At 57.4% G+C, this 12645-nt stretch overlaps 1 pseudogene; it reads left to right on the top strand.

Annotated features, from left to right (window-relative positions):
- Window positions 1–12645, top strand: part of LOC142257024 (uncharacterized) — a 69157-nt pseudogene that overhangs the window by 44964 nt on the left and 11548 nt on the right.

Genomic DNA, 12645 nt, shown 5'->3' with positions numbered 1-12645 from the left:
GCGGCAAATCGATATCAGGTGTAGATTACCCTGCAATATAACTAGACCTGACCCCCTGTGCCCCAGACTCCTGCCCTAACGAGGGCAGCACCCCGCACTACACATGGGGAGAGAGCGACAGACACCGCACTACATATGTGGGAGAGACAGACCCTGCACTACACATGTGGGAGAGACAGACCCCGCACTAACCATGGGGGAGAGACAGACCCCGCACTACACATGGGGGAGAGACAGACCCCGCACTACACATGCGGGAGAGACAGACCCTGCACTACACATGCGGGAGAGAGAGCGACAGACCCCGCACTACACATGAGGGGGAGAGAGCGACAGACCCCGCACTACACATGGGGGAGAGAGAACGACAGACCCCGCACTACACATGGAGGAGAGAGAGCGACAGACCCCGCACTACACCTGGGGGAGAGAGAGCGACAGACCCCGCACTACACATGGGGGAGAGATAACGACAGACCCCGCACTACACATGAGGGGGAGAGAGCGACAGACCCCGCACTACACATGGAGGAGAGAGAGCGATACCCCGCACTACACATGGGGGAGAGAGAGCGACAGACCCCGCACTACACATGGGAGAGAGAGCGACAGACCCCGCACTACACATGAGGGAGAGAGAGCGACAGACCCCGCACTACACATGGAGGAGAGAGAGCGACAGACCCCGCACTACACATGGGGGAGAGAGAGCGACAGACCCCGCACTACACATGAGGGAGAGAGAGCGACAGACCCCGCACTACACATGAGGGAGAGAGAGCGACAGACCCCGCACTACACATGAGGGGGAGAAAGAGCGACACCCCGCACTACACATGAGGGGGAGAGAGAGCGACAGACCCCGCACTACACGTGGGGGAGAGAGAGCGACAGACCCCGCACTACACGTGGGGGAGAGAGAGCGACAGACCCCGCACTACACATGGAGGAGAGAGAGCGACAGACCCCGCACTACACATGAGGGGGAGAGAGCGACAGACCCCGCACTACACATGGAGGAGAGAGAGCGACAGACCCCGCACTACACATGGAGGAGAGCGACACCCCGCACTACACATGGGGGAGAGAGAGCGACAGACCCCGCACTACACATGAGGGAGAGAGAGCGACAGACCCCGCACTACACATGGGAGAGAGAGCGACAGACCCCGCACTACACATGGGAGAGAGAGCGACAGACCCCGCACTACACATGGGGGAGAGAGAGCGACAGACCCCGCACTACACATGAGGGGGAGAGAGCGACAGACCCCGCACTACACATGGAGGAGAGAGAGCGACAGACCCCGCACTACACATGGAGGAGAGCGACACCCCGCACTACACATGGGGGAGAGAGAGCGACAGACCCCGCACTACACATGAGGGAGAGAGAGCGACAGACCCCGCACTACACATGGGAGAGAGAGCGACAGACCCCGCACTACACATGGGAGAGAGAGCGACAGACCCCGCACTACACATGAGGGAGAGAGAGCGACAGACCCCGCACTACACATGGAGGAGAGAGAGCGACAGACCCCGCACTACACATGGGGGAGAGAGAGCGACAGACCCCGCACTACACATGAGGGAGAGAGAGCGACAGACCCCGCACTACACATGAGGGGGAGAAAGAGCGACAGACCCCGCACTACACGTGGGGGAGAGAGAGCGACAGACCCCGCACTACACATGGAGGAGAGAGAGCGACAGACCCCGCACTACACATGGAGGAGAGCGACACCCCGCACTACACATGGGGGAGAGAGAGCGACAGACCCCGCACTACACGAGGGAGAGAGAGCGACAGACCCCGCACTACACATGGGAGAGAGAGCGACAGACCCCGCACTACACATGGGAGAGAGAGCGACAGACCCCGCACTACACATGGGGGAGAGAGAGCGACAGACCCCGCACTACACATGGGGGAGAGAGAACGACAGACCCCGCACTACACATGAGGGGGAGAGAGTGACAGACCCCGCACTACAGATGAGGGAGAGAGAGCGCGACAGACCCCGCACTACACATGAGGGAGGGAGAGCGACAGACCCCGCACTACACATGAGGGGGAGAGAGCGACAGACCCCGCACTACACGTGGGGGAGAGAGAGCGACAGACCCCGCACTACACGTGGGGGAGAGAGAGAGCGACAGACCCCGCACTACACATGAGGGGGAGAGAGCGACAGACCCCGCACTACACATGAGGGGGAGAGAGCGACAGACCCGCACTACACATGGGGGAGAGAGAGCGACAGACCCCGCACTACACATGGGGGAGAGAGAGCGACAGACCCCGCACTACACATGGAGGAGAGAGAGCGACAGACCCCGCACTACACCTGGGGGAGAGAGAGCGACAGACCCCGCACTACACATGGGGGAGAGATAACGACAGACCCCGCACTACACATGAGGGGGAGAGAGCGACAGACCCCGCACTACACATGGAGGAGAGAGAGCGACAGACCCCGCACTACACATGGAGGAGAGCGACACCCCGCACTACACATGGGGGAGAGAGAGCGACAGACCCCGCACTACACATGAGGGAGAGAGAGCGACAGACCCCGCACTACACATGGGAGAGAGAGCGACAGACCCCGCACTACACATGAGGGAGAGAGAGCGACAGACCCCGCACTACACATGGAGGAGAGAGAGCGACAGACCCCGCACTACACATGGGGGAGAGAGAGCGACAGACCCCGCACTACACATGAGGGGGAGAGAGCGACAGACCCCGCACTACACATGAGGGGGAGAGAGCGACAGACCCGCACTACACCTGGGGGAGAGAGAGCGACAGACCCCGCACTACACCTGGGGGAGAGAGAGCGACAGACCCCGCACTACACCTGGGGGAGAGAGAGCGACAGACCCCGCACTACACATGGGGGAGAGATAACGACAGACCCCGCACTACACATGAGGGGGAGAGAGCGACAGACCCCGCACTACACATGGAGGAGAGAGAGCGACAGACCCCGCACTACACATGGAGGAGAGCGACACCCCGCACTACACATGGGGGAGAGAGAGCGACAGACCCCGCACTACACATGAGGGAGAGAGAGCGACAGACCCCGCACTACACATGGAAGAGAGAGCGACAGACCCCGCACTACACATGGGAGAGCGAGCGACAGACCCCGCACTACACATGAGGGAGAGAGAGCGACAGACCCCGCACTACACATGGAGGAGAGAGAGCGACAGACCCCGCACTACACATGGGGGAGAGAGAGCGACAGACCCCGCACTACACATGAGGGAGAGAGAGCGACAGACCCCGCACTACACATGAGGGGGAGAAAGAGCGACAGACCCCGCACTACACGTGGGGGAGAGAGAGCGACAGACCCCGCACTACACATGGAGGAGAGAGAGCGACAGACCCCGCACTACACATGGAGGAGAGCGACAGACCCCGCACTACACATGGGGGAGAGAGAGCGACAGACCCCGCACTACACATGAGGGAGAGAGAGCGACAGACCCCGCACTACACATGGGAGAGAGAGCGACAGACCCCGCACTACACATGGGAGAGAGAGCGACAGACCCCGCACTACACATGGGGGAGAGAGAGCGACAGACCCCGCACTACACATGGGGGAGAGAGAACGACAGACCCCGCACTACACATGAGGGGGAGAGAGTGACAGACCCCGCACTACAGATGAGGGAGAGAGAGCGTGACAGACCCCGCACTACACATGAGGGAGGGAGAGCGACAGACCCCGCACTACACATGAGGGGGAGAGAGAGCGACAGACCCCGCACTACACGTGGGGGAGAGAGAGCGACAGACCCCGCACTACACGTGGGGGAGAGAGAGCGACAGACCCCGCACTACACATGAGGGGGAGAGAGCGACAGACCCCGCACTACACATGAGGGGGAGAGAGCGACAGACCCGCACTACACATGGGGGAGAGAGAGCGACAGACCCCGCACTACACATGGGGGAGAGAGAGCGACAGACCCCGCACTACACATGGAGGAGAGAGAGCGACAGACCCCGCACTACACCTGGGGGAGAGAGAGCGACAGACCCCGCACTACACATGGGGGAGAGATAACGACAGACCCCGCACTACACATGAGGGGGAGAGAGCGACAGACCCCGCACTACACATGGAGGAGAGAGAGCGACAGACCCCGCACTACACATGGAGGAGAGCGACACCCCGCACTACACATGGGGGAGAGAGAGCGACAGACCCCGCACTACACATGAGGGAGAGAGAGCGACAGACCCCGCACTACACATGGGAGAGAGAGCGACAGACCCCGCACTACACATGAGGGAGAGAGAGCGACAGACCCCGCACTACACATGGAGGAGAGAGAGCGACAGACCCCGCACTACACATGGGGGAGAGAGAGCGACAGACCCCGCACTACACATGAGGGAGAGAGAGCGACAGACCCCGCACTACACATGAGGGAGAGAGAGCGACAGACCCCGCACTACACATGAGGGGGAGAAAGAGCGACAGACCCCGCACTACACATGAGGGGGAGAGAGAGCGACAGACCCCGCACTACACGTGGGGGAGAGAGAGCGACAGACCCCGCACTACACGTGGAGGAGAGAGAGCGACAGACCCCGCACTACACGTGGAGGAGAGAGAGCGACAGACCCCGCACTACACATGAGGGGGAGAGAGCGACAGACCCCGCACTACACATGGAGGAGAGAGAGCGACAGACCCCGCACTACACATGGAGGAGAGCGACACCCCGCACTACACATGGGGGAGAGTGAGCGACAGACCCCGCACTACACATGAGGGAGAGAGAGCGACAGACCCCGCACTACACATGGGAGAGAGACCGACAGACCCCGCACTACACATGGGGGAGAGAGAGCGACAGACCCCGCACTACACATGGGGGAGAGAGAACGACAGACCCCGCACTACACATGAGGGGGAGAGAGTGACAGACCCCGCACTACAGATGAGGGAGAGAGAGCGCGACAGACCCCGCACTACACATGAGGGAGGGAGAGCGACAGACCCCGCACTACACATGAGGGAGAGAGAGCGACAGACCCCGCACTACACATGGGAGGGAGAGAGCAACAGACCCCGCACTACACATGGGCGAGAGAGAACGACAGACCCCGCACTACACATAGGAGGGAGAGAGCAACAGACCCCGCACTACACATGGGGGAGAGAGAGCGACAGACCCCGCACTACACATGGGGGAGAGAGAGCGACAGACCCCGCACTACACATGGGGGAGAGAGAGCGACAGACCCCGCACTACACATGGGGGAGAGAGAGCGACAGACCCCGCACTACACATGAGGGAGAGAGAGCGACAGACCCCGCACTACACATGAGGGGGAGAGAGAGCGACAGACCCCGCACTACACATGAGGGGGAGAGAGAGCGACAGACCCCGCACTACACATGGGGGAGAGAGAGCGACAGACCCCGCACTACACATGAGGGAGAGAGAGCGACAGACCCCGCACTACACATGAGGGAGAGAGAGCGACAGACCCCGCACTACACATGAGGGGGAGAAAGAGCGACAGACCCCGCACTAAACATGAGGGGGAGAGAGAGCGACAGACCCCGCACTACACATGAGGGGGAGAGAGAGCGACAGACCCCGCACTACACATGAGGGAGAGAGAGCGCGACAGACCCCGCACTACACATGAGGGAGAGAGAGCGCGACAGACCCCGCACTACACATGGGAGGGAGAGAGCGACAGACCCCGCACTACACATGGGGGAGAGAGAGCGACAGATCCCGTACTACACATGGAGGAGAGAGAGCGACAGACCCCGCACTACACATGGGGGAGAGAGAGCGACAGACCCCGCACTACACATGGGGGAGAGAGAGCGACAGACCCCGCACTACACATGGGGGAGAGAGAGCGACAGACCCCGCATTACACATGGGGGAGAGAGAGCGACAGACCCCGCATTACACATGGGGGAGAGAGAGCGACAGACCCCGCATTACACATGGGGGAGAGAGAGCGACAGACCCCGCACTACACATGAGGGAGAGAGAGCGACAGACCCCGCACTACACATGGGAGGGAGAGAGCAACAGACCCCGCACTACACATGGGGGAGAGAGAGCGACAGACCTCGCACTACACATGGGAGGGAGAGCGACAGACCCTGCACTACACATGGGAGGGAGAGAGCAACAGACCCCGCACTACACATGGAGGAGAGAGCGACAGACCCCGCACTACACATGGAGGAGAGAGAGCGACAGACCCCGCACTACACATGGAGGAGAGAGAGTGACAGACCCTGCACTACACATGAGGGAGAGAGAGCGACAGACCCTGCACTACACATGGAGGAGAGAGAGCGACAGACCCCGCACTACACATGGGGGAGAGAGAGCGACAGACCCCGCACTACACATGAGGGAGAGAGCGACAGACCCCGCACTACACATGAGGGAGAGAGCGACAGACCCTGCACTACACATGGGGGAGAGAGAGCGACAGACCCCGCACTACACATGGGGGGGAGAGAGCGACAGACCCCGCACTACACATGGGGGAGAGAGAGCGACAGACCCCGCACTACACATGGGGGAGAGAGAGCGACAGACCCCGCACTACACATGGGGGAGAGAGAGCGCGACAGACCCCGCACTACACATGGGGGAGAGAGCGACAGACCCCGCATTACACATGGGGGAGAGAGAGCGACAGACCCCGCACTACACATGGGGGGGAGAGAGCGACAGACCCCGCACTACACATGGGGGAGAGAGAGCGACAGACCCCGCACTACACATGGGGGAGAGAGAGCGACAGACCCCGTACTACACATGGAGGAGAGAGAGCGACAGACCCCGCACTACACATGGAGGAGAGAGCGACAGACCCCGCACTACACATGGGAGAGAGAGCAACAGACCCTGCACTACACATGGGAGGGAGAGAGCAACAGACCCCGCACTACACATGGAGGAGAGAGCGACAGACCCCGCACTACACATGGAGGAGAGAGAGCGACAGACCCCGCACTACACATGGAGGAGAGAGAGTGACAGACCCTGCACTACACATGAGGGAGAGAGAGCGACAGACCCTGCACTACACATGGAGGAGAGAGAGAGAGCGACAGACCCCGCACTACACATGGGGGAGAGAGAGCGACAGACCCCGCACTACACATGGGGGAGAGAGAGCGACAGACCTCGCACTACACATGGGAGGGAGAGCGACAGACCCTGCACTACACATGGGAGGGAGAGAGCAACAGACCCCGCACTACACATGGAGGAGAGAGCGACAGACCCCGCACTACACATGGAGGAGAGAGAGCGACAGACCCCGCACTACACATGGAGGAGAGAGAGTGACAGACCCTGCACTACACATGAGGGAGAGAGAGCGACAGACCCTGCACTACACATGGAGGAGAGAGAGCGACAGACCCCGCACTACACATGGGGGAGAGAGAGCGACAGACCCCGCACTACACATGAGGGAGAGAGCGACAGACCCCGCACTACACATGGGGGAGAGAGAGCGACAGACCCCGCACTACACATGGGGGAGAGAGAGCGACAGACCCCGCACTACACATGGGGGAGAGAGAGCGCGACAGACCCCGCACTACACATGGGGGAGAGAGCGACAGACCCCGCATTACACATGGGGGAGAGAGAGCGACAGACCCCGCACTACACATGGAGGGGAGAGAGCGACAGACCCCGCACTACACATGGGGGAGAGAGAGCGACAGACCCCGCACTACACATGGGGGAGAGAGAGCGACAGACCCCGTACTACACATGGAGGAGAGAGAGCGACAGACCCCGCACTACACATGGAGGAGAGAGCGACAGACCCCGCACTACACATGGGAGAGAGAGCAACAGACCCTGCACTACACATGGGAGGGAGAGAGCAACAGACCCCGCACTACACATGGAGGAGAGAGAGTGACAGACCCTGCACTACACATGAGGGAGAGAGAGCGACAGACCCTGCACTACACATGGAGGAGAGAGAGAGAGCGACAGACCCCGCACTACACATGGGGGAGAGAGAGCGACAGACCCCGCACTACACATGGGGGAGAGAGAGCGCGACAGACCCCGCACTACACATGGGGGAGAGAGCGACAGACCCCGCATTACACATGGGGGAGAGAGAGCGACAGACCCCGCACTACACATGGGGGGGAGAGAGCGACAGACCCCGCACTACACATGGGGGAGAGAGAGCGACAGACCCCGTACTACACATGGAGGAGAGAGAGCGACAGACCCCGCACTACACATGGAGGAGAGAGCGACAGACCCCGCACTACACATGGGAGAGAGAGCAACAGACCCTGCACTACACATGGGAGGGAGAGAGCAACAGACCCCGCACTACACATGGAGGAGAGAGCGACAGACCCCGCACTACACATGGAGGAGAGAGAGCGACAGACCCCGCACTACACATGGAGGAGAGAGAGTGACAGACCCCGCACTACACATGGGGAAGAGAGAGTGACAGACCCCGCACTACACATGGGGGAGAGAGCGACAGACCCTGCACTACACATGGGGGAGAGAGAGCGACAGACCCCGCACTACACATGGGGGAGAGAGCGACAGACCCCGCACTACACATGAGGGAGAGAGAGCGACAGACCCCGCACTACACATGGGGGAGAGAGAGAGCGACAGACCCCGCACTACACATGAGGGAGAGAGCGACAGACCCTGCACTACACATGGGGGAGAGAGAGCGACAGACCCCGCACTACACATGGGGGGGAGAGAGCGACAGACCCCGCACTACACATGGGGGAGAGAGAGCGACAGACCCCGTTCTACACATGGAGGAGAGAGAGCGACAGACCCCGCACTACACATGGAGGAGAGAGCGACAGACCCCGCACTACACATGGGAGAGAGAGCAACAGACCCTGCACTACACATGGGAGGGAGAGAGCAACAGACCCCGCACTACACATGGAGGAGAGAGCGACAGACCCCGCACTACACATGGAGGAGAGAGAGCGACAGACCCCGCACTACACATGGAGGAGAGAGAGTGACAGACCCTGCACTACACATGAGGGAGAGAGAGCGACAGACCCTGCACTACACATGGAGGAGAGAGAGAGAGCGACAGAACCCGCACTACACATGGGGGAGAGAGAGCGACAGACCCCGCACTACACATGGGGGAGAGAGAGCGCGACAGACCCCGCACTACACATGGGGGAGAGAGCGACAGACCCCGCATTACACATGGGGGAGAGAGAGCGACAGACCCCGCACTACACATGGGGGGGAGAGAGCGACAGACCCCGCACTACACATGGGGGAGAGAGAGCGACAGACCCCGCACTACACATGGAGGAGAGAGCGACAGACCCCGCACTACACATGGGAGAGAGAGCAACAGACCCTGCACTACACATGGGAGGGAGAGAGCAACAGACCCCGCACTACACATGGAGGAGAGAGCGACAGACCCCGCACTACACATGGAGGAGAGAGAGCGACAGACCCCGCACTACACATGGAGGAGAGAGAGTGACAGACCCCGCACTACACATGGGGAAGAGAGAGCGACAGACCCCGCACTACACATGGGGAAGAGAGAGCGACAGACCCCGCACTACACATGGGGGAGAGAGCGACAGACCCTGCACTACACATGGGGGAGAGAGAGCGACAGACCCCGCACTACACATGGGGGAGAGAGCGACAGACCCCGCACTACACATGAGGGAGAGAGAGCGACAGACCCCGCACTACACATGGGGGAGAGAGAGAGCGACAGACCCCGCACTACACATGAGGGAGAGAGCGACAGACCCTGCACTACACATGGGGGAGAGAGAGCGACAGACCCCGCACTACACATGGGGGAGAGAGCGACTCACGGTTTATGAGTAATTCCTCTAAAATCTGGACAATTTTAGGACCAAGAATAAAGTGTTTGAGTCGCCCGATCTCCTGCACAGTTTCCTCCTCAGATCGGTTTCAGTTGGCGCCGACAGAAAAAAAGGGAAGACGACATCTGCACTGTTTTATCTTTTCAAATAATTTCTCCTTATTCTCTTCAGTTATTTTTTGTGTTTTTAGTTTGATTTTTTCTCAACATCATCTCATCCTCTTTACAATAAAGGATCTTCTGTTTTCTTTTGATTTTTCCTGATTGACATAAAAGATGAATAAGGACAAAGACCAAATTATGGAGAAGATATTGCACCTGAGTCTGGAGATAATCTTCCATCTTACTGGAGAGGTGAGAGGCTCTGATGTCATCACATTACATCATTATCTATGGGAATAACAGAGGATATGACCGGGGAGGTGAGAGGCTCTGATGTCATCACATTACATCATTATCTATGGGGATAACAGAGGATATGACCGGGGAGGTGAGAGGCTCTGATGTCATCACATTACATCATTATCTATGGGGATAACAGAGGATATGACCGGGGAGGTGAGAGGCTCTGATGTCATCACATTACATTATTATCTATGGGAATAACAGAGGATATGACCGGGGAGGTGAGAGGCTCTGATGTCTTCACATTACATCATTATCTATGGGGATAACAGAGGATATGACCGGGGAGGTGAGAGGTTCTGATGTCCTCACATTACATCAGTATCTATGGGGATAAGAGGATATGACCGGGGAGGTGAGAGGTTCTGATGTCATCACATTACATCATTATCTATGGGAATAACAGAGGATATGACCGGGGAGGTGAGAGGTTCTGATGTCATCACATTACATCATTATCTATGGGGATAACAGAGGATATGACCGGGGAGGTGAGAGGCTCTGATGTCATCACATTACATCATTATCTATGGGAATAACAGAGGATATGACCGGGGAGGTGATGGACTCTGGAAATGTCTGTAGTGATATTATTAATGTTTCCACACTCAGGATTACACAGTAGTGAAGACCTCTAGTGATCGCTGTCAGGCCCCTGTGTCTGAAGGACAGGGAGGAACCCTGAGCCCAATCCCGGGGCCTCCACCTCACCCCCGGATTCATGAGGACATCAAAGACCAGAAGATCCTGGAACTCACCAACAAGATGCTGGAGCTGGTGACTGGAGAGGTGACACTGCTGGGACATTATACAGGACAGCACTGGAGGATTCTGGGTGATGACGGTATCATTGTGTTGTCAGGTTCCTATAAGGTGTCAGGACGTCACCGTCTATTTCTCCATGGAGGAGTGGAAGTATCTAGAAGGACACAAGGAGCGGTACAAGGAGGTGATGATGGAGGAGCCCCAGCCCCGCACATCACCAGGTAATAGACAGGACTGAATACACCCGGCCTATAATTATCTGTATGTAATAATGATGTCCGTCCTGTCTGTGTCTCCTGCAGGTCTCTCCAGTACGAGGACGACCCCAGAGAGATGTCCCGCTCCTCCTCCTCCTCCACAGGATCCTCAGGTAGATGGAGATCTCCCCTATGAGGTGTAGACGGCTGTGACCTCCTTGTGTTCAGTCTTGTTTTCTCCTCCAGTATTAGATGTTTATACTTGTGTAATGAGAGCGGTGGAGACGGCAGGATCACAGCTGACCACAGACCTCACATGTCCGGATCTTATCTCCATTATTCCCGGGGACTTTTACAATATTTTGTTTTGCAGCTTTTGGATCGGGATAAAGATCTGAACAATATTAATTCTCCAGAGAGAAATGTGAGGGGCGATCAGCGGAGTAACGAGGGGATTCCTACAGATCACCGCCCCGGTGAGTGCAGACCACCCAATAATGCACACAAGTCACACATTACTATTTTCCGCTCTTTGCTGTGTCAGTTTCTCCAGGGTATTAACCCTTCATGTACAATACACATGAAATGTGAGTGAATCTGTGATCCCGGTGCAGGTGATAACACGGGATGTGCAGTTATGTTATAGAGGAGAAATACAGCTGGACATGAATTCTGCCGATGTGAGCGAGGACGAGCTCCAGCTCTCTCCTATTATCCGCTGTCAGGGCTGATGAGGGGTTTCTCCAGTTTAACCCCTTCAGCCCCCTGGCACTTTCCGTTTTTGCGTTTTTTGTTTTTTGCTCTCCTTCTTCTGAGAGCCATAACTTTTTTATTTTTCCGTCAATCTTGCCGTATAAGGGCTTGTTTTTTGCGGGACGAGTTGTACTTTTAAATGAAAGCATACGTTTTATCATATAATGTACTGGAAAACGGCAAAAAAAATTCCAAGTGCGGAAAAATTGCAAAAAAAGTGTGATCGTACAATAGTTTTTGGGATCTTTTATTCACTGTGTTCACTATATGGTAAAACTGATGTATCTATGTGATGCCTGAGGGCGGTGCAAGTTTGTAGACACCAAACATGTATAGGTTTACTTGTATCTAAGGGGTTAAAGAAAATTCACAAGCTTGTCCAAAAAAAGTGGCGCACGTTTTGCGCCATTTTCCAAAACCCGTAGCATTCTAATTTTTCGGGATCTGAGACTTAGTGACGGCTTATTTTTTGCGACTCGACCTGACGTTTTTAACGGTACGATTTTTGGGCAGGTGCTACGTTTTGATCGCCTGTTATTGCATTTTGCGCAAAATTTGCTGCGACCAAAAAACGTAATTTTGGCGTTTGGAATTTTTTTGCCG

The sequence above is a fragment of the Anomaloglossus baeobatrachus genome, chromosome 1, assembly GCF_048569485.1.
Source record: "Anomaloglossus baeobatrachus isolate aAnoBae1 chromosome 1, aAnoBae1.hap1, whole genome shotgun sequence".
Lineage (NCBI taxonomy): Eukaryota > Metazoa > Chordata > Amphibia > Anura > Aromobatidae > Anomaloglossus > Anomaloglossus baeobatrachus.
This window is presented reverse-complemented; position numbering and strand designations above follow the sequence as displayed.